This window comes from Sphaerodactylus townsendi, linkage group LG09 (assembly GCF_021028975.2).
Source record: "Sphaerodactylus townsendi isolate TG3544 linkage group LG09, MPM_Stown_v2.3, whole genome shotgun sequence".
NCBI lineage: Eukaryota > Metazoa > Chordata > Lepidosauria > Squamata > Sphaerodactylidae > Sphaerodactylus > Sphaerodactylus townsendi.
The window spans coordinates 7,021,942-7,043,932 of NC_059433.1; the positions used below are offsets into that span (position 1 = coordinate 7,021,942).

Sequence of the window (21,991 nt, forward strand, 5' to 3'; positions counted from 1 at the left end):
TTATCTTTTACTTGCGTCTTTCCTCTGCTGGCCGCCATTTATTTCCTCCTTCAATGGTTGGTAAATATAAGACTGGTACAAACTGTCTTCACCTTTGACTTAATGCATTAGTCACACATCTTCCAGCACAGTCAGTTCTTATTGATTACTTCTTAACACTTGTGGTTTGTTTATATCCCGTTCTCCTTCACATGCCAGAGCGGCTGTTTCTCCTCTCTATGATTTCACAATCACTTCCTGGTTTTTCACCATTAGCTCTCTTCCGTTTGTTTCATTCGGTCACTCCTTATACCCTTAAAGCGGTAAGGTTTTATTTTTCCCAGCTTTCTTACTTTATAAGTGATTGCTTCTCTTGTTACTTATTTAAGAGGTTTTTGTCTCCAGGACCCTCTCGGTATTTAGTTAAGTTCTATTTGTCTTTATGCTAACATTGGAGGTCCGCTTTCCTCTAATTTTTTCTCCTCTAATTCTGTAGTCGCTCGTTTCGTTTTGTATTTTATTTCCTCATATAGAGGTGATAACTCTTAGAAGAATTTAGACTCTTTTGTAATACAGACTTTGCTAAACTCAATGTCTGTTACTGCAAAGTGGTAGTAATAATAATTAGTCTCTAGGGTTTGGTTACGTTGCTTAAAGGGGGAAGGCTGCTCTTCCCCCGCTCTGCTACCCTTTCCCAACCGTCTCCGTGAGGTTTCCCGTCCGTTCAGGCTCCTATTTACGGATTTTTCCAACTCACGGACTTCCCCAGACGGGGTTCGGCGTGGGCAGGATATCTTCCAGCTCCTTAAAGTCTCCAACCACCCCAATAACTTAGGGGTTCGCCGCGGTAAAAGGTGCAGAGTTCAGCAGCCTCAGAGAGTTGCTGCCGCCGCTTCTTCTCCCAAACCGGAAGTGCAAAGCAGCTATTTTCTCCAGGTGAACTCATTTTTCTCTCCTAGAGAGACAAGTGCATGGGATCCCCAGGGAAAGCGAACTTTATTCACGAACTTTTTACATGGAAATAGCAAGCAGATGAGCTGCAGGCGGAGGACATTTCCAAGGGAAATAAATGCAGCAAATGGCAGTAGCAGGGAGACTCTCAAGCAGCAGAAAACAGCAGGCAGAGGCTGCAGCAAAAATGCACGGAAGCGCTCTAATTGGAGAGGGGGAGGCAGGAAAAATAAAGCATCCACTTTGTGGACAAAAAAAATGCCAAGATGGTTCTTTTTGAACATCTTAACTATTCTTTTTAAAATGTCCTAAGGATGTCTTATTTGTTCTGAGCAGCAAGGGCCCTTGACAGCAAATAACATCTGTATGGTAAATGCACTCCCGCTTCAATTATGCATTATTATGTTGCCCTTGGTTGGAAGGGAGGTTAATGTAGCTTACTGAGATGTAAATTATTTGCTTAGGCTTGGCAAATCTTGTTAATCTTGATGCAGGCTCTTTCAAGACGGTTTGCTCCACAGCCACGGATGCTACTTTAGCCAAGAGCAGTCTCAAATGTCATAAGGATGCAGAGTAGGGTACCCAAAAATTAAAAGAAAGAGGCAAAGCTACTCCCTGGACCACATGCTGCTGAAGAAGAGACCATGTGCTAGATCCTTCCTCACTACACACACACACTCTCTCTCTCTCTCTCTCTTCCTGCCACTGCTGCAGCTAGGAACATTGTTTTAAGATACAGTCTTGTTTGAAATAAAGTTCTAAAAAGCCCACTCAATCATCTGGGTGGGCGGAAGCAGAGCAGGGGAGGTGGAGACAAAAAGAGACCCTGCTTGTGTGGTCCCGTTGCAAAAATCAAAGAGAGAGGCATGTTTTTAAAATAGAAGTTTGTTTGAAATAAAGTTTTAAAAATGCCCTCTTGATCATCGAAGAGGGCAGAAGCAGAGCGGGGAAGGTGAGGGGGAGCCAGGAAGAGACCCTGCTTGTATTTTTTTTCGATTCGATTTTGAATACCTTTAATGGCATATAAATAGTTTCACATTAACATTGCAAGATCATAACAGCCTTTACAACTTCTGACTCGTTAAAATAACACCATTTAAAAATTTAGCCACCACTTCCAACAGCTCGTAGTTGGGGCTGTTTAAAAGATATATAACCTTCTGTTTATCTGTAATGCCTTCACTTCCATGCAGGAAGGGGATTATGTGCTTCTTCCTATCTATCTCATAAAAAGGACAATTCAGCAGCATATGAGATACTGTTTCCACAGAACCCATGCCACACGGGCATTTCCTTTCTTTATGTGGAATTCCAAGGTGGCGTCCAAGGCTAAAGGAAGAAGGCAGGGCATTACACCTAGCTAAGGTGATTGCTCTACGCCACCAGCCCTCAACCAGGAGATAAAGGTACTGGGCTACAATTAATCTATCCACAGGTATTCCCAGAGAGATCGGGGAACAAGTTTTATTAGCTTCCTCTAGCGTCTGTTGAAACTCTCTATTGTATTGTTCCTTTCATTGTATTGATACAAGCATTTAGAGAGGTGGAGGGGAAAGTGTTCAAAGCAGCACAAGGGAGCGTGGGGGGGGGTGGGACTAGGTGGGCTGGCTGTGGGTGGCGGGAAGAGGTCCGGGGCTAAACTGTGCTCACTGGCCACTCTGTCCCGCTCAGGCGGTGAAGCAAAAATGAATTAATGATGGAAGTCGCCTTGCTTGCCATGGGAAGTATAAAAATGAAAGCAGGACTGGAGGAAATCCGTCCATACAAGAAATCTTGTGGCAATGCACATTTGTTCCCATTGCACCGCAGATGCCTTGTGCATAATCAGCCATTGCACACCTTTTAGTGATGTTAGAATTGCTACAGGTTTCGACTATAGCAGTGGTGGCGAACCTTTGGCACTCCAGATGTTATGGACTACAATTCCCACCAGTCCCTGCCAGCATGGCCAATTGGCTGGTGGGAATTGTAGTCCATAACATCTGGAGTGCCAAAGGTTCGCCACCACTGGACTATAGAGTGCGGTTACCAGCTCAAATTTGGGGAATTCCTGGAGATTTGGGGGCGGAACCTAGGGAGGACATGGACTCAGTGGGGTACAATGCCACAGAATCCACCCTCCAAATCATCTATTTTATCCATGGGAACTGATTTCTCGAGTTTGGAGATAAGCTGTAATTCTGGAGGCTCTCCTAGTCCCATCTGGAGGCTGGAGTCCCTTCTATAGAGGAACTCAATGAATTTGACCTACCTCAACACAATCTTTTCCTCTTCTCTACGTCAGATGTGACAATTCTTTTGTACAAAGGGTCAATGAAATTCACGGAGGACTGGTCTTTCAGTGTCCACTACCCATCTGTAAACAAAGCTCTGTACTCAAAGACAGCATATCTATGAATTGCAGGTGCTGTTAGAGCAGAAAAAAGGATAGGGCAGCATCCCATGTACAGATTTTCTTTTAAATATGCATTTGACTAGCCACTGCTAGAAGTGCAGGTGATTGAAAAAGATGTCCCCTGGCCGGCTCTTATGTTCCTATTTGATAGTATCGTGAACATATCTGACATTTTTAAGAATAAAAAAGCAAAACAAAAACTAGACATTTCTCAAGAGGTGTGAGATTGGAGGATCACATCTGTATGTTGCAGAGTTGCCAGCATTGTTTTGGGTAAGGTGACCAGATGGTCACCTTTGTGAACCGGGACAGGGGGTAGGTGGCCGCGCACACGCGCGTGCAGCCGCACGAGCGCACTGCCTTCTGGGGCGCTGCCATTTCCCGCCCTGTCACAGGGTGGGAAACGGCAAGCCCCAAAAAACCATGCTCCTGCGGCCGTGCGTGCGGGAGGCTGCCGCACTGCCTTGCGCCCCAGCAGGCAGTGCGGCAGCCTCCTAAAAATCGGGACAATTTAAATAACCCACAGGACGCAGGACAAATTGTTTGAAGGCGGGACTGTCCCGCCAAAATCGGGACGTCTGGTCAGCCTGGTTTTGGGGAAATTCTGGGGGATTTGAGGGGGTGGGGCCTGGGGAGGAATCTTAGTAAAGTAGAAGGCCACAGACTCCACCTTCCAAAACACCCAGTTTCTCCAGAAGAACTGGCCACTGTTGCCTGGAGATCAATCCCAGGAAATCTCCAGCCACCACCTGGAAGATGCTGCCTGCACTCGTGTGACATTCCTCGCTTTTTTTAGAGCCTTCCCATTTCCAAGCCAAACTGCAGCGTTTTGAAGAGTGGAAACCATGTTTCAAAAAAGAGAAAATCAATCAACCATAATTGTTTCCCGCCAAATATAGCTCAGTCGCAATAACAACACTAAAAACATCTGCTTACTTTCTCTGTGCGCTCCTGTTCCAATATCTGCAAATACCAGAAGGCTGGGAATACACACCGGAGTTCTGATTAAACGGTGCATGAAAACAAAGCAGGTATTTCTGGTATCATCCTTTGTATGCTGTAAAACGAAGGAGGGGGACCGCTCAAATGTTTATGACTTGGGGGGATCTATTTTACAAAGTTTGTAATTACCAGTTTCTTATTTTCCAACTTTGAAGAATTGTGTAGATGTAAATACACCTGGCCCTGGCATGCATGCTCAAGCAGAGAACGTATTCCCTACATGCAGCAATTCCCACTGATTGAGAGACAATGGTTTCTGAACAGCCTTCAGACTCCTTTGTTGCAGAGCAACAATTGCCATTGAAATCAGACCGTGACGGCTCAGCTGTGTACATTTTGCCCCCCTCCTTGGTTTATTGAAAACCTTGATATGACTGCTTTTCTTTCATGCACTTTAGGAGATATACAGTCCTTCAACTACATGGGCCCCACAGGGTTTCCAGATCCTCCGTGGCCACTGTTGGAGGATAAGGGAGTGGGGTCAACACATCCAGTTTGAGAAACTCCTAGAAATTTGGGTTCTGGTCCTGGGCAGGACAATGCAATAGAGTCCACCATCCAGAGCAATCATTTGCTCCAGTAGAATTGATCTCTGCAGTCCGTAGATTAGCTGTTATTCTGGAGGATTGCTAGGCCATAACTGGAGGCTAGCATTCCTAGGGTTACAATCCCAGGTTAGTGCCAGTCAGGGCCAGTTCCAGATTTTGGTGAAGTTCAGGCAAAGAGTGCCCAGGGCCTTCTTCCCTCTGCTTCTGCAGTAACAGCCTCTGCTACTGCCTCCTATGCACACCGGGCTCATCACTGGATTCCCTAGGACAGTGGTGGTGAATCTATGGCATGGGTGCCAGAGGTGGCACTCAGAGCCCTCTCTGTGGGCACTTGCGCACAGAGTTCATCATGTGGGCACACCCCCCCCACACACACACACAGACATCTAGGCTGGCCTGGGCATGATCCTTTACCTGAGAGTAAGCTCGGTTGCTGGCAATGTATCTGAGGTTTTGGGTTGCAATTTGGGCACTCGGTCTCGAAAAGGTTTGCCATCACTGTCCTAGGAGGATCTGCAAGCTCCTCCACCTGCATGTGACCAGGCAGGGAAGGCCTAGGAGTTGGCTCTGCTGTCTGGTCTTCCTCAGGAGCAGCCTTCTCTGGCTGTACTGTGTCCTCAGGTTCTGCCTCCGAGTCCTCTGTGTCCTGATAAGTACCCAGGGGTTGACTCATGACAACTGGGTCCCTGGCAAACCTAATCATCATTATCAGAGTTTTGTTTGTTGGTTTATATGTTTGGTTTTGTTGAGAGAAACTTTTGTTTCATCAACATGTCTCCACCCTCCCCTCTTTCCTGCCAGTTGACAGCATGAGTTGACAACATACCCTAAGTATTATATGTAAAACACCCTAATAGGTCATATGAAAAGTGAAATTCCCCCCCCCGATGTCTACATCAGCTAGACCAGGGGTCTGCAAACTGTGGCTCTCCAGATGTTCATGGACTACAATTCCCATCAGCCCCTGTCAGTATGGCCAAGTGGCAAGGATGATGGGGATTGTAGTCCATGAACATCTGGAGAGCCACAGTTTGCAGACCCCTTATCTAGACTAAAGCCCCGTTCAGATTACCATTCTAAACCAGATGTTATCCGTTGCTGGCATGACTCTAAACAAAGGGTGTGTTTCATTTCAGTCCATCTGTCCCCAAAATTCTCTAAAGCGCTCTGGCCATTTCAAACAGTGCCGCATTCCCCATTAAAAAAAAACTTTAAGGGGTACATTTAAAAAAAAACTTTCTAAGATTAGAACTATAGCTGAAAAAAAACCGTGAAAAAATGTGCCGCTAAAAACGGCAAGGAAAAATCAATCCTTTTAGAATCACTCCAGACATTTTACACACCACACTGCAGTGATTCAGAGCCACAAATAAAAAATTGAAACTGGGAGACAGCAGTAGAAAAAATGACTGAACCCTGAGATGCCAGTGAAACACGAGCGGCTTTATACGGAAAGGTTAAAAAAGAAATCCATTGGCAGCCAGGAGCTAAAACGGTTGCATCTGAAATGGCGCAAAATGGACTTTAGCAGCCAGCTGCCAATGGACTATAAGAGCTGTTTGAAAGGGGTCTGATAGCCAGTGGTGGGATCCAAAAATGTTAGTAACAGGTTCCCATGGTGGTGGGATTCAAACTGTGGCGTAGCGCCAATGGGGCTGGGTGGGGCACAGCAGGGTCATGGCCGGGCATTCCGGGGGCAGGGCATTCCTGGGCAGGGCTGTGGCAAGGATGCAGTCGCTGCGCCAGTCTTGGGCGGGATACGAATGCACGCAGGCGCAGGCTGCCACGCACGCCAGTGCACCTCCTGCTAGACTGCTTCAAGTTCTGCGCGCTACTGCTGAGAGGAGGGGCGTAACTAAGGCAAAAATCACGGGGCAAAATCACCCATTAGTAACCCCCTCTCGGCACACACACATAATTAGTAACCTCCTCTCAGGAACCTGTGAGAACCTGCTGGATCCCACCTCTACTGATAGCCCCATCCAAAGGGGGCGAGACTCTGCTAGTGGGAGTGATGGGGCAGCTATGCCAGCAGATCCGTCCTCTACCAGGCACTCATCCCCGTGGAGGGAGAAACTGCAGCTTGCCATTGCTACTGTCCTTTCTGGTGGGGGCCTTGGCACTGGGGCTGGGCCAGCATCTCAGCCCCCCTGCCACAACTGGCAGGCTGAGGGTGGGTCAGGGACGTGGCTGAGGGAGGAGAAACATTAGTTTGCTCCCTGCCAGCCAGTCAGCATGTTACACCGGCGGCCAGGAAATTGGACCAACACAACTCTTTGGGGCAGTGTAAGTCCGTTAAGGCCAATAGGGGCTTTTCCAGTGGCTGGGAGGCCTTCCTGTACTACTGGGAAGTCCCATTGGGAATGGTGGGGTGGCACAGGCAGAGGTGGGATCCAGCAGGTTCTCACAGATTCCCGAGAGTAGGTTACTAATTATTTGTGTGTGCCGAGAGGGGGTGACTAATTGGTGATTTTGCCCCGTGATTTTTGCCTTAGTTACACCCTCCTCTTAGCAGTAGGGCGCAGAACTTGAAGCAGTCTAGCAGAAGGTGCATCGGCACGCGTGGCAGCCTGCGCCTGCGTGCATTCGTTTCCCACCTAAGGACCAGTGCAGTGGCTGCGTCCTTGCCACAGCCCCGCCCAGGAATGCCCTGCCCCCAGAATGCCCGGCCATGCCCCCATCGTGCCCCGCCCATCCCCATTGGCGCTACGCCACAGTTTGAATCCCACCACCATGGGAACCTGTTACTAAAATTTTTGGATCCCACCACTGGGCGCAGTTACAGTGCTGTAGCCGCCTGAGGGTTGGATGGTGCTGCCTGTTTGAAACTTTTGTGTTCAAGGCTTAGACTATAGGGCAGAACCACTTACCAATTCCAAGAAAATCCCAAACTCATAGCATTATGATGAAGCCCAGATAACCGTCTATTGTAGACAGAGTCATTTTGCTTCCACTTTGGCTCAGTGTAGTGATCTATTTTAGCATTTGCCTCCGACACGGAGGGAAGAACCAAGAGATGTTGTAGATTTTTTTGAGACACATGTGAAATATACTCCACTCACTTTCAAATACAGGGCATTCCAAATACATAATGAGCACTGTCCTCTATTTTTCCTTCCCCAAAGATACCGTGGAATGAATATTTCTTCCATCTAATATTGCTGCAGGCATTTTTCTGAAACCTGAGAAGACTACAAGCTCTTGTCAGTGAAAAGGTATATTACAAAAATGCATATGGAATGCTTCCTAGGGCTCCTTTCTTCATCAGAAGGCCTATCGGAGAAAAGCTGTGGTTCATCAGCATGAAATCTCATCTGTTTGTAGACTAAGGATCTGTCTACTCTTACAGGGTCACTCTGTAGGACAATATTCTTCTTCCCCAACTCACCCGCATAAGGAGGAGCATTTGCATAACCAATCAAGAATGGCTCATCAAGACGGAGGGTCAGGTACACAGTGTTCCCAGTCCAGTCCAGCTGGCAGAAGTGAAAATCTATACCAGGACCCTTGGGACATGAGAAGAAAATAAAATTGCTCTGAGCCACTGGGGTGTGCTGATGAATGGTATAATAAGGAAGAGAGACTCTGTTGCACACCTAGATGTAAAGAAAACCTTTTTTTAAGGATTGGTGGGCGGGTGATCTTGGTTGCATTATTTAAATCTCCCAGATATTGCACAGATTCCAGTTGTTCAAACACAATATGACAAAGTATAGAGAGTTAGTGAGGGGTAGGTAGACTCTAATCCGGAGAATCAGGTTTGATGCCCTACACTTCCACATGAATGGCAGATGCTTCTCTGATGAAGTGGATTTGTTTGTTTGTTTATTTATTTATTTTTATTTCTTCAATTTCTATACCGCCCGATCCCCGAAGGACCCCAGGCGGTGAACAACACAATTCAAAACATCAAGCAGGAGCAGGTCATACACAAAACACAAATACATAAGCTCCATCCCATTAATCATCAATAAAACAACCTAAAAACTCATATAAAACAGTGGGTAACAGTTAATAAATAAATAAACAAGAGGCGTCCAGAAAACCCCCAATTAAAACCTACCCCAAAAAGGGGGACGGCGGGCCCCTCCATGTGAGGGGACCCTGATGTAACAGCGCCAAGGCAAAGAGCAGTGAGGGGGCACCATATCAGCGGCTGGACGCTCCAAAGGCCCGGTGGAACAACACAGTCTTACAGGCCCTGCGGAATTCACTGAGGTCCCGCAGGGCCCGGACAGTTGGAGGGAGGGTGTTCCACCGGGCCCTGTTTCCCATCTCCTACACACAAAGCCTGCTGGGTGGCCCTGAGCTTGTCACAGTTCTCTCAGAACTCTCTCAGCCCCACCTTCCACACAAGGTGTCTGCTGTGGGGAGAGAAAGGAGAGAAAGGTGGGGTATAAATCCAAATGCTTAATCTTCTTCCTTGTTGTGTAATAATCCAACAGAGAAAATAGCTGGTCATCCCCTGCCATCTTGGGCCCATCGTACATCTTCAGAATGTTCTCAGCTGATGAGCTTCCTCCCCTATGGGGCAGACCAAACTCCATCTGAAATCCCTAAGCTGAAGGAGCAGTGGAGGTGTCCAATTTTAGCTAGGCTTTTTACTGCTATCAACGAAACTTGCCCCAGTCCTACTAACTGGAAGCAAAGTATTATAATTCCGGTCTACAAGAAAAGGGACAAACATAAACCAGCAAATTGTAGACCAATCAGCCTTTTGGATTTATCCTCTGAACTTTCTATGTGCCTTCTTCTTATGAAACTGAACAATTGGGCCAAAGAAACCAAGCTTTTCAATACTGAGAGGCAGGCTTCCACAAAGCAGGCCACAGTACCATTGATTACTGCATGATCCTCAAGGCACTAATCCAAAAGCACATCCATTTTCAGAGAGGCCATTTAGATGTTGTCTTTTGGGCTTTCCCCACTACAGAAGGGAGCTTAGGTTGACTTGGTTCCCTTCAGTGGAGGGCGATTCCAGGCTGTCCCCACAGCAACTGAGTTGGCCCCCTGGAACCGAGCTAAGTGGGTGGGATCATCTTGGTGCCTGTTTCGCTCCTCGATCGTGATTAGTGCTTGTGTTACGGCGGGAAACGGGAGCATTCTTTTTTAACAGTTTTTACAGTTTACAGTTACATGCACTTTCTGCCCGCCATGACTCTCCCGTTCTGCACATGCCACAAAAGCGGCTCGTGATTGGTTGAACGGATGAGGTGTCGTTTCGATGCTTCCCCACTTCAAAGCTTCAAAGCGGTATCGACCTTGTTCTGACAGAAAAGTGTAGTTCATAACTGCAACAAGGATGTCGCAGTTCTGGGGGGGGGGACTGAGACAAAACAATGTTGAGCTTGGTGGCAGTGGGGATTCACTGAGGTGAACCTAGGTAGAAACCAGTTCAACTCTGTCAGTGAGGAAAGCCCCTTATTTAGTTGACCTGTCTCATGCATTTGATTCAATAGTAAGGGCTATTCTCTAGGCCAAATTAGATGATGCAAACATTGACAGAAGGTTGCTCAGGGAACTCTGAGGGAACTCCATGAAAACTTCACAGCCAAAATAAGGGCTGGGTGTTGCGGTTCTTTTACAGATCCAGTTCCCCTGAAGAAGAGAGTAAAGCAGGGCCACTTGTTGGTGCTGTTCCTTTCTACCTTTTATGTAAGTGACTGTGTCCAATTTATGGAGTCACTTGATTATTTTCCACCTTCCCCAGCTGGCAGGAAAATACCAGTGCTGTTATATGCTGACGATGGGGCTCTTTTGACATTTACAAAAGTAGGGCTCAGTAAAATAATAGTGCAGTTGGCACAGAGTACTGGGAAAAGAACATGTTAAGGATCAACAGTGGTCCATTCTGGACAGCACAAATAAGACCTTCTGGGGAAGGTCTTAAAAAGAGACGACTTCTTGATTTCATTCTGTACACCCAAAAGAAGATGTTCTGGGAATGTCATTTAAAAAGTCATCTCTCATTTGTTTTCCAAGCAGCACAGACATCAGCTCAGGAGGGAAGAGGCTTTTTTTCCCACCCGATCTCCTTTTCAGTGGGAATCCTCTCTTATGTGTCTCTGGACAGTAGTAACTTTTCCAGTTCTTTATTGAGCTGGCATTCTAAGTCGATCACAAGCAATGCTGGAACTGACCTCCCATCGTTCGAACAGCCTCTTTTACGGGCACCCACCAGTTCCCGCCAAAGTTAGATAAACACCTGTAGTTCCCACCCGAAAACTACATTGAAGCAGTTTCACACAGACAGGCAAAAGAAACAGGAGATACAGATACTAGAAACTACAGATACTAGAAACACTCCCCAATCTGGGCATCCCACCAACCTTGTCAGACAAAAACCTTCCAAGGCTAAGCAGCAATTTTACAATAATAATAATAAAAATGGAAAACTCTATAATGCAAGAATGAGCAGCAGGACCAGCTGAGTACAACTATGTACTTTCCAGGCTTTCCAGGATCGGTGCCTGCAGAGCAAATGTCCCGGAGTTACCTTCAGCAAATGGAGGCAGGGAGAATCCCTTCAGCAGCACACAAAATGTTGGGAGGGTGACACGGACCAGAGAGCAAAATGGTCAGGTGGGAAACATAAGACACCTCCTGAACTCTGCATTCCGCACAGCCAGACAGGGGATGTTTTGCAGGCTGCTTAGGGGGGAAAGGGTGCACTTCTATGCATCCTTAAAATAGAATGACTTGAGCAGAAATAAGGCATTCTGAGGACATCAAAAAGCCTGTGCACGGTTCCTCTCCCAAAATGTTTTTTTTCTTCCTCAGAACAACTTATTTGTGCTATACAGAATGGACCTATAATAAAACTAAACTTGTAGTTTGGGGGAATAGTAGAGTTGAGCATAAATGGACAATCAAGGGATGTCATAGAACAACATCCATCTTTCAGCTACTCAGGTATAACATTCCAGTCCACCCAATCATGGCAGGCTTACTTTAAAGCTAACAACAACAGCACGGTGTACAATGGGTGCTTTATTAAAATTCTATCACTTGAAAGGTGGACAATTGGTTGCTCCAGCTCTTCAAGTTTTTTGGAACAAGATGACTGCACAACTCCTTTATGGGGCAGAATTTTGGGGATGGAAATTGAGACAACTGGAGCAGTTCGAAACGACCAGAATAAATTTCTAAGAAAGATTCTGGGTCTTCCCCAAGCAAATTCTGCTGTACTTTTATAGCTGGAGGTGGTCCTCTGCCATTTCTGTGAGAGTCCATCTCATAAAAGCCTTTGCACAGGCGCCACTGCCAAATCCATGCAGCATCACTCCCCCCCCCCAACAGTGGTTTTAACACCAGCTTCTATCAGGTGCCGAGCAAATGGCACAGGGTGGAAGCTGGCATATTTCCCATGCCACTCCTGGATGCCTCCTACCTCCTGCCACCTTCCGTCACTCTGTGGAGGCCAGGAGACCCACCTCCTGGCCTCCAACCCCAGAGGCATCGCTCTGGCCACAGGGGCATGTCCCCTGGCCTCCATAGAGTGACAGATGGTGGCAGGAAGTAGGAGGTTTCAGGAGTGGCGCAACCAGTGCGAAGTATGAACTATGCTGCTGCATCCCCGCTCAGCTGGCCATGCGGAAATGGCCTTTGGTTGCTTTAGGATTACTTTTTACATTCTGTTCACGTGAAACCTCCTTTTGTTGTTAACCTCCTATTTATCAGTGTGATTAGAACCTCTGCAAAAAGGCCATGCTCCAATATTCTGTAGTTATCACAGTAACCTTTTGGCAATGCCGGTATCTGTCAATGAGAAAAATCTGTGAACAGGCACATTGTTTTACAGTTTTTCAATATACTTCCTTGTGCCCACCTTTTGAGAAAAAAATGACTTCATTTTTTGTGTTCATGTTGAACCACTGCAGTTGGTGTTCCTTTTGCACCTGAAAATGGACATCTGAGATTTTGCATAACCCCGGGTCTCCTTCCAGTGTACATTTTATTAAGATTTCTGTTTAGATAACTGTGTGGGCTTTTCTCTCCATATGAAAAATGATTAAGCTTTGTTTGCATATTTTGGCAGAAAAAAAACTGCACTGAGGAAACACAGAGACAAATGAAATTTTACTGCCAAGATTGCTAATGCTATTATTTACAAGAAAATGTTTTCTTTTTATTATGTGGTTCAGAAGGGTTTCCTGAGCTAATAAGGAAAAGCAAATTCAGACATGTAGGGGAAAATATGTGGTAGTTAAACATCTTAAAACAAACATTATGAGAAAATGAATATTGTTTCAAAGAACCTTTGAGTACATAAATTTCAGGCATGTGAGCCAATTAAACATTCCAGAGCAGTAGATGATACTGTTATTTAAGATGTGGCTTCTTTTAAAACTCTAAGAAGTCTTAATATTATCTTACTCCATAGATCCCAGGCGCTGTTGGGCCTATGCATGCATGCAAAATGTTAAAATGGGGAATACGCACAACCACTAAATGGTGGCCATGGGCCACTAGCACCAGTCACAAAATATTGGGAAGTTGGAAGCCAAGCCTTATTCTATGATGGAGGTTGGGGTTTCTGAATGAGAAATCCCTGCAAATGACAGATGCCTCCTGCTATCTTCTGCAGTCTCTACTGATTCACTGAGGTGGAGGAAAACTGGGACTTGCTATTTGCTTTGGGGGGGGAAAGTTGTGTGGAAAAAGCAAATGTGAGCCAGGAAACCTATGGCGGATTCCACACAGCATATTTACAAGAAGTTGCAGTCATCATAAATGAACCTGTTTTCCTTTTTTTCCATTCATATGTGTGCCATTTTCACATTCAAGAAGTAATGGAAACAATTTGGGTTGTTTTTGTGCCTTTGCATGAAAACACTTCTTTTTTAAAAAAAAAAATTCAATGCATTCAGAGGCATACAAGAGAAAAATTGGGTTGTAGGTAATGAACACGCAGCCAGAATCTAAAAGTCCTAAGCCAGGCTCTGAGTTCCATGGAATTTTCCAAGCATAAGGCTGCATAAGGGGCACAGTTCGGTAATCCCATAATTTTGTGAAAAAAATTTGATTGGAGGGAGTTCAGTGAATGGTTAACAGCCTTTATCCATATTGGAACCCCGTAGAATAATTGAGAATCAATCTTCTCATTAAAATTTTTTAATCTGGCAGGTATACAGAAATGACCTCTACTGTAAAAACAACAACGAAGGATTCCAGAAATGCTATCTGAGGACAGAGTAAGTGCTGCCTTTCTATGGGGAATCAATGAGAGATTGTGAGAAAAAAGGAAGACCTGCTCAGTTGGAATGTTGTTTATTTTCCAGTAATATTTCTTCAAGGATCTAGAAAAAATGATGCTCTTGCTTTTCTCATAGTTAATTGTCAATCTATTGGCATCACAGTACTCTACAAAACACTTCATGAGTCATCTCAGTCCGACTCTGGATCGGGAGAGCAAGACGGAATCATCTGCATAGAGTAGAATTGGGATATGGTGTGAGGACAATTTGGGAGCCTGGATATCAGTACCTACAAGGGCTGAGGGAAGATCACACAGTGGTTGAAAAGGGTAGGGGCCAACACACAGCCTTGCTTGACCCTTTGGTGCTTGACCTCTTCTCTTCTCACCCATTAGTGTAATTTTTGAGTTAGTGGATGAATTGATGCTTCAATATTTCACAGCTTCATGCTTCAATTCTCCATGCCTCATATAACTGATGTTTCAAAGATTACCCCCCCAAAAAATTAAAAACAAACAAAAATGATGAATATAAGCAGGAAAGAGGTGAGCTCAGAAATGTGCTAAAATGGCACCAAGGAGCAAGTTTGCAGATGGCACAGAGGTGTGGGAAATGTAGTAAGCATTTTCACAATATGAGGGGGGGGGGCGAGATTCAGAACTCCATGGAGGAAACATTTTGTTTCCTGCCTCAAAATGTTTTAAAAGGTTTGTGAAGAAGATGCTCATATCCAGTCTCCATCCTGGATCTTTGACTGATTGTTTCATGCCACTCTGCATCTTCTTTTGGGTTTTGCTTTTTCTCCTTTTCTATTTTTAATAATACTATGTCAACCGTTTGTTTTGGGTTTTTTTAAATACAAAAAAGGGAGGATTTATGAATGATTAGTAAAAGCAATAGGAAGCAATCTAAAATAAGTACATTATCTCTCTGTGTACATTAAGTGCCATCCAGTTGCTTCCTGTTCATGTCAGCCCTATGAATCAGGTCCTCCAAAATGTCCAGTCAGTAAAACCCTTGCTCAAGTCTTGCAAACTGAGAGCCATGGTTTTCTTACTAGAGTTAATGCATCTAACCGTGGTTCTTTTCTGCTGCCTTCAATCTTTTCTAGCATTATTGTCTTTTCCAGTGACCTCAATATTAAAAGAACTCTGTTTCTTCTGTTTTTGTCATTCCCCGAGTAAAACACTTCACAGTTTTCAGACTGAAAATGTCCTCGTCCAGTCCATTTTAGTTCACTGACTCCCAGGATTGAAAAGTTTAAATGTTCCATTTCTTGTTTTATAATTTCATGATTATATTTGATTCATGCTTCTCATGTCCTGTGTTCCAGTTATATGTGTCAAATAGTTGATTGAACTGAAGAAGAAGAAGAAGAAGAAGAAGAGTTATATTATTACATCCCTTGATCTAAACACTATCATCCTATTGATGCAGCCCAGAACTGCAGTGGCTTCCTTGCTGACTCAATTTCAGTTTGCGGTCCACTAAAACTCCCAGATCCCATTCACATGTCCTGTTGTCAAGCCAGGTGTCTCCCGTCTTACATCTGTTCATTTCATTTTTTTCTGCTTAAGTGTAGGATCTTGCATTTATCTCTGTTGAAATTCATCTTGTTGGTTTTGACCCAGTCTCTAATCTATCTGAGTCATTTTGAATTCTGACCATGACCTCTGGGGTATTAGCTACCCTTCCTAATTTGGTGTCATCTGCAAATGTGATTAGCATGCCCTCTGTTCCATCATCTATCATTGATTAAAATATTGAATAGCACTGGGCCCAGCACAGAACCCTGCAGTACCCTTCATATGAAGAAGAAGAAGAAGAAGAAGAAGAAGAGGAGGAGGAGGAGGAGGAGGAGGAGGAGGAGGAGGAGGAGGAGGAGGAGGAGGAGGAGGAGGAGGAGTAGTTTGGATTTATATCCCCCCTTTCTCTCCTGTAGGAGACTCAAAGGGGCTGACAATCTCCTTGCCCTTCCCCCCTCACAACAAACACCCTGTGAGGTGGGTGGGGCTGAGAGAGCTCTGAGAAGCTGTGACTAGCCCAAGGTCACCCAGCTGGTGTGTGTGGGAGTGTACAGGCTAATCTGAATTCCCCAGATAAGCCTCCACAGCTTAGGCGGCAGAGCTGGGAATCAAACCCAGTTCCTCCAGATTAGATAGACGAGCTCTTAACCTCCTACGCCACTGCTTCTCCAAGATGGTAGAGAAATGACCCCCGCAATCTAAAGGTTTAAAGTGAGTGAGTGAGTGGAGAGAGAGAGAGAGAGAGAGAGAGAGAGAGAGAGAGAGGGAGAGAGAGAGAAACACAAATATTTTTAATGGATTTATGCAGGATGACTATGGCCTATGCTTAAACTGCCATCAGGTGCTGTTAAGATCTTTAAAGCCGATTGAAGTAAATGAGATTTAAGCAGCCATACTGTGTACAGGATTACACCCGTAGGTTTTGGCTCTGCTAAAAGTTTCATTGGTGATAAAGTGTTCATGAATTAAGAGATCACTCAGTGATGCAATTAGCAGATAGAAGAGCCTTGGACTGACAAAAGTAGGAAGCTATTAATTCTCGTCAGATCATGCTGTTGTTTACCACCTACAAGATAACTGTGTCCCTTAAAAATAGCTACTTCAAAGTAAGAACTAAAAATCTTACTTACCAAGCTTACGTGTGCTATTTTGCCATGCCAAGAAGAGCTTTGGCCTACAACCTGCATGAGCAAACCATTCAATTTCTTTAGAATTCCTAGATTCTAGTTAGAATTCCTAGATTGTGCAAATGCAACATACACACAACAGGGGTATCTTAAAAGACAACACTCAGTGAAAAACTCATGACATAATTAAAAGACTTCCAAAAAGTCAAATATTCTTAAAATAATTTATGGCCAAAACTTAAAAGAATTATCAATATGCATAACCCAAACAGAAATGGATATGGAAATTTCATCAAAAAAAACAACATCTCTTCTTTTGACAAATAGGAGTATGGAAACATATCCAATCAATGGGGGAGATGTTATCCAAAGTAGGCAGTCTCTAATTTTAGTTGGGGAAATTAGCTTTAAAGACAGGCTTTAGTGACAGATCTATAATCTGTGTATACTAGAATAACTCTGTATACTGTATACTAGAATAACTCTGATGAAAACTCTCCAATAAAGCAACCATTTTGTAATTAAAGGATTTATTAATGAAAAACCATTTATAGATACATATGTTCATGCACACAAGCCATACAAAAGCTATTTGGAAGGAAAAGAGAGGAAGTGGGATAGAGATTTCAGGTATGGGTGGGCAGTCTTGCAAGGGGGAACATCCAACAAAAACTGGAAATGAAAACTGAATACTAAGACTGAAAACAACTGACATTTCCAGTCTCCCCCCCCCCCCAAAAAAGGCTCTCTCCAGTTTTAGTTGGGGGAATTAGCTTTTGAAGACAGAACTTAGGGAGAGGGGGGTAACTTGTAATCTGTAGCCTATATTTACACAACACAACACGAGCCTTTATTGGCATATAAAACAGGACAAAATGTTAAAACAAAACGAGGTTAAGAAATACAGTTAAAATTACTAATTTCCAGTATAAAATTTGCAACAGTTTCACAAAAGCACATCAGAGCTGTTCAGGAGGTTGGGTATCTTATAACATTCATGCCACTGAGAACATTGCAAGAAAATGGAATTCATGTATTTCATGCGTATTGTATTTAGGGCATAGAAACAAAGAATGGTCAAGTGTTTCAACCATAGTCATATCACATGAACAAACTCTTTTAGAACATTCCATATTCTTAAATCTTCCCTCCAGCAGAGCTGATGGCAGCACATTACATCTTGCAGTAGCCAATAGCCTATATTTACAGGAATAATTCTTGGTGAAAACTCTCTAATGAGACATACAAGAACGAACCAAGAGGGAAATGGAGGAAGTTGTGTAGATGTTGAGGCATGGGTAATATTTTCCAGCCTAGTAGAGGAAAGGTTCAATAGAAGCAGCAGCTAAAAGGGAAAGGGAGCCCACACAAAAATGGGGGTATGCACACAGATCCAGCATACATACACAGTATGAATGGCCACAAGACAAATATTTACAATCAAGGGAGGGACTTGATGGATGTGTAGGAGTGAGGTGATGGCTCTAAATTAAAATAAACAGAGGTTGGCTTGGAGTGTTAATTCTCTCACTTCAGGGTAAACATGGAGATTTGCTTACCTCCTTTGGTCATTCGAGCGTATTTCCCAGGCCACTGAAATAGTACATATGGCCACTCTCTGCCCCACGAAGCTCATTGCCACATGGGATGCATGCATGCTCCCATACTACGTGACGCTGACCCCTTGCTCTCATGCTAACTTAATAGTCCTCATGCCAGCTATAGTACTCTCTAGGTGTGTGGTCCAGCCTTTTACAGAGGAGTCAAGATAATGATAAACTAGCAACTCCTGAAATACGCTTGTGATTTATAACTGGTTTTATCTCTTCTGGTTCAGTTTGTAAGGTTTAAAAATGCAATCCAGTGGCAGGAAAAGAATCCAGACCCACCGCAGTAATTATACGAAGATTCATAATGTCAGGCTCTCGAATGTGGAAATAACAAAAAACCGTAGGAAATTCCTAAAGCAGTTTATTTCTAACAACACGTAGAGTAACAATAGAAAGCTGAATCTAAGCTCTCCAGCTTAGATCCAGAGATTATATCCTTCAACCCCCCCCCCATTTGTCCCACACCAAATGTGCCTTACAATTTCTACAACATTTGCACTACAGAGCTTCAAAGAACCTTGGAACCGTTCACACCTTCTTGCAGGAGAGCTGGCGCCAGGGAGTTGCCAGGAACGGAAGAGGGAAACAGAAAAGCAGTTACAGGAAAACATTTGCAATTCTTACCCAGCAAGACATCTGGGCACTGACAGGCCTGGGCCTGACAAATAAATCCGATAGGTTGAAAAAACATATGAAGACTGATTCCTTACTTGCCACCCTGGAGACAGCACAAAATGTGAGTCGTAGTCCTGCAGCATCCTCTTCTCCAAAAATTAGATGTTGCAGAGAACAGTAATAAGACAGGACTCAACCACACCCAGACCCTGCAAAGTTCCACTACAAGTCACTTCCTGGAGCATGGAGGCAGCAGAGATAATCTTCTGGAGCAATCCACCTGTACTTTCTGAAATCATATTATTCAGGCTTTCCAGGAGGTCTGCCCATTGTCTGCAAAAACTCTGATTACTATACTGCAAGGCTATATGCAATTGCAGTTAAGGTGGATAGTTTACAACAAGGTCTTGATCTACACGTTTCTCATGGTAATCAGGGAGTTAATATGGCAGAACAAGCTAGCCACATATGGTTGATTATCTTCAACGGGGCAGCTGGAAGTAGCCAACTCCTGCCATGTGCTTCAGAAAAAGACATTTTTTCTAGAAATCCACCAGAATGCACATAGATGGAACAGCCATAAAACTACAGTGACCTCTTTATCCCAGCTCCTTGATGGACAAAATGGAACAGCAGGCTTGAAAGATTTTCATTATCTGCCTAATTTAAGACAAGCTAAATGCCCAGTTCTGACTTTCGACCAGCCAACTGTTCCCACAAGACTTATACAGATCAGTAAGTTCTCATGGTGGAGCCACTGCATTCAGACTTTCAGAGTCTTTCAGGATGAGTTAACCCGTGACCTTATCAGTGGGAAAATGACAAAAGGTCACGACCTTGCAGATAAGATCAATTAAAAAAAACAGTGCTCAAAATGCAGTAAAACTGCCAACCCTGCCAAGAGAGGAGAACTGAGGCATTCTTTGAGGGAGGAAGATAAAGCCATGAACATTGAACTTATTAATTTGAAGGGGAAAATAGCAAACAGCAAGACAGCAATTCTGACACATCCTCCCAGAGTGGGCAGGGATGTAGAAATCCGACACCAGTATAATATACTTGCTTCCTCCTTAACTCGACACATAGAAAGCTGCACACTACTCTGACTTTTTTTCTCTAAAGGCAGTGACAGCAATGCTGATAGTGACGTTCCTGAGAGCTCCTTATCAGCAGTATTTAAGCAGCCCCTACAGCCCCAAGTAGCAGCTAGCCAACATAAATTATCTTGCAAACATAATAAACTTCAGTCAAGTATTCTCAAATCTCAGGAGACGTTTCTGGCCCAGAGGGATTCACAGGTGGATTCCACACAGCATATGTATAATGGGTTGCAGTCATTATAAAGGAACCCATTTTCATTTTTCCCATTCACATGTGTGCCTTTCACCCATTCAGGCACCATGTGGAGCCCATGGAAACAATCCAGGTTGCTTCTGTGCTTTTGCACAGTGACAATTCTTTCTTTATTTCATTAATGAATGAATGAATGAATGAATGAATGAATGAATGAATGAATGAATGAATGAATGAATGAATGAATGAATGAATTAATTCATTCATTCATTCATTCATTCATTCATTCATTCATTCATTCATTCATTCATTCATTCATTCATTCATTCATTCATTTTTATTCATTTTTATTTATTTATTTATTTATTTATTATTTATTTATTTATTTATTTATTTATGAGATTTATAAGCTGCCTCACCCCCAAAGGGCTCGAGGCGGCTCACAAAATGGCTGCACTTTTAAAACAGCAGATCAACAAAACATTTCAAAAATACAAGAATGCAGCTTAATTCATTAAAAACTTAAAAGCTTAAACAGCGATTACAAAATGACGTACAGGTTAAAACAACAGAGCGCCCGATCTAAAGGCCAGCGGAGGGAGGGGCTAGGTAGGACCCAAGGCGGAGATCAGGGCCCGACCAGGTGGAAAGCAGCAGCCTCAGTGGGGAGGGGGGCCGATAGAACCGCGGTCAGCCCCCCCAAAGGCCCGGTGGAATAGCTATTAAAAAACAGTTCCTACAACACAAGCGTAGCTGCACAGGCATACAGAAAGGTATCACCTCATCCAAGCTGACTGTCCCACAATCCAATTGGCTACAACTGTATAGCTGCACATATGCAACACACAAAATAAAAAAAAGAAAGATAAATGGATCTCCCTGCAATGGCCAGGCAATAATGAACATGTTGCTGTAGATTGGTCACACTCGCTGCCGCTGGGAGAAAACATGTTTGGGGGACTTTGTACCCTGTCTGGCACTCAGAGAATTTTCCTGCTACTTGCTGGGAGATCTGCACAGAATGGTGGGTGGGTGGATTCTCCCTGACAGCGGATGATGCCGAACTTAAATTGAATGTGTGGAAGGGAGGGAAAGAAAGTGTCTCCCACCTGTTGTGTTCGCATGGGAGCACCTCCAACCTGGGACTGTGGGAAATGATCACTGGTTTGGTGATTTTCAAAAATCCCAGGTTGAGGGGAATAAACGGGGCAAAACTCATTATGGGAACAGGAACTGTGCAAAGTCTCCCCCAAATGATTTATTTAATGCCCTATGTCAGGACCAGGCCTGTCAGTGCCCAGACGTCTTGCTGTGTAAGAATTGCAAATGTTTTCCTGTAACTGCTTTTCTGTTTCCCTCTTCCCTTCCTGGCAATTCCCTGGCGCCAGCTCTCCTGCAAGAAGGTGTGAACGGGTCCCAGGTTCTTTGAAGCTCTGTAGTGCAAATGTTGTAGAAATTGTAAGGCACATTTGGTGTGGGACAAATGGGGGGGGGGTTGAAGGATATAATCTCTGGATCTAAGCTGGAGAGCTTAGATTCAGCTTTCTATTGTTACTCTATGTGTTGTTAGACATAAACTGCTTTAGAAATTTCCTACAGTCTCTATTATTTCCACGTCTGAGAACCTGACACCCTACACCTGTGCAGACTCTCTCATCTCATCTTCTACTGGACAGATAGATGCCCTCTCTGTTAAAGACATAGGCTCCCTGTTAGCTAGTGGCCCATGTTTTGCTGCCCCTGGATCT

The 21,991-nt window shown here is 44.2% G+C and overlaps 1 long non-coding RNA gene across 1 annotated transcript; it reads left to right on the top strand.

The window, feature by feature from the left end:
* The first annotated feature begins 800 nt into the window (after nt 1-800).
* On the top strand, nt 801-21,677 carry LOC125438703. Its single transcript, XR_007245387.1, has 4 exons — nt 801-891; nt 9,047-9,051; nt 11,912-11,919; nt 21,664-21,677. It is a non-coding gene; the product is annotated as an uncharacterized LOC125438703 (long non-coding RNA).
* The last annotated feature ends 314 nt before the right edge of the window (nt 21,678-21,991 follow it).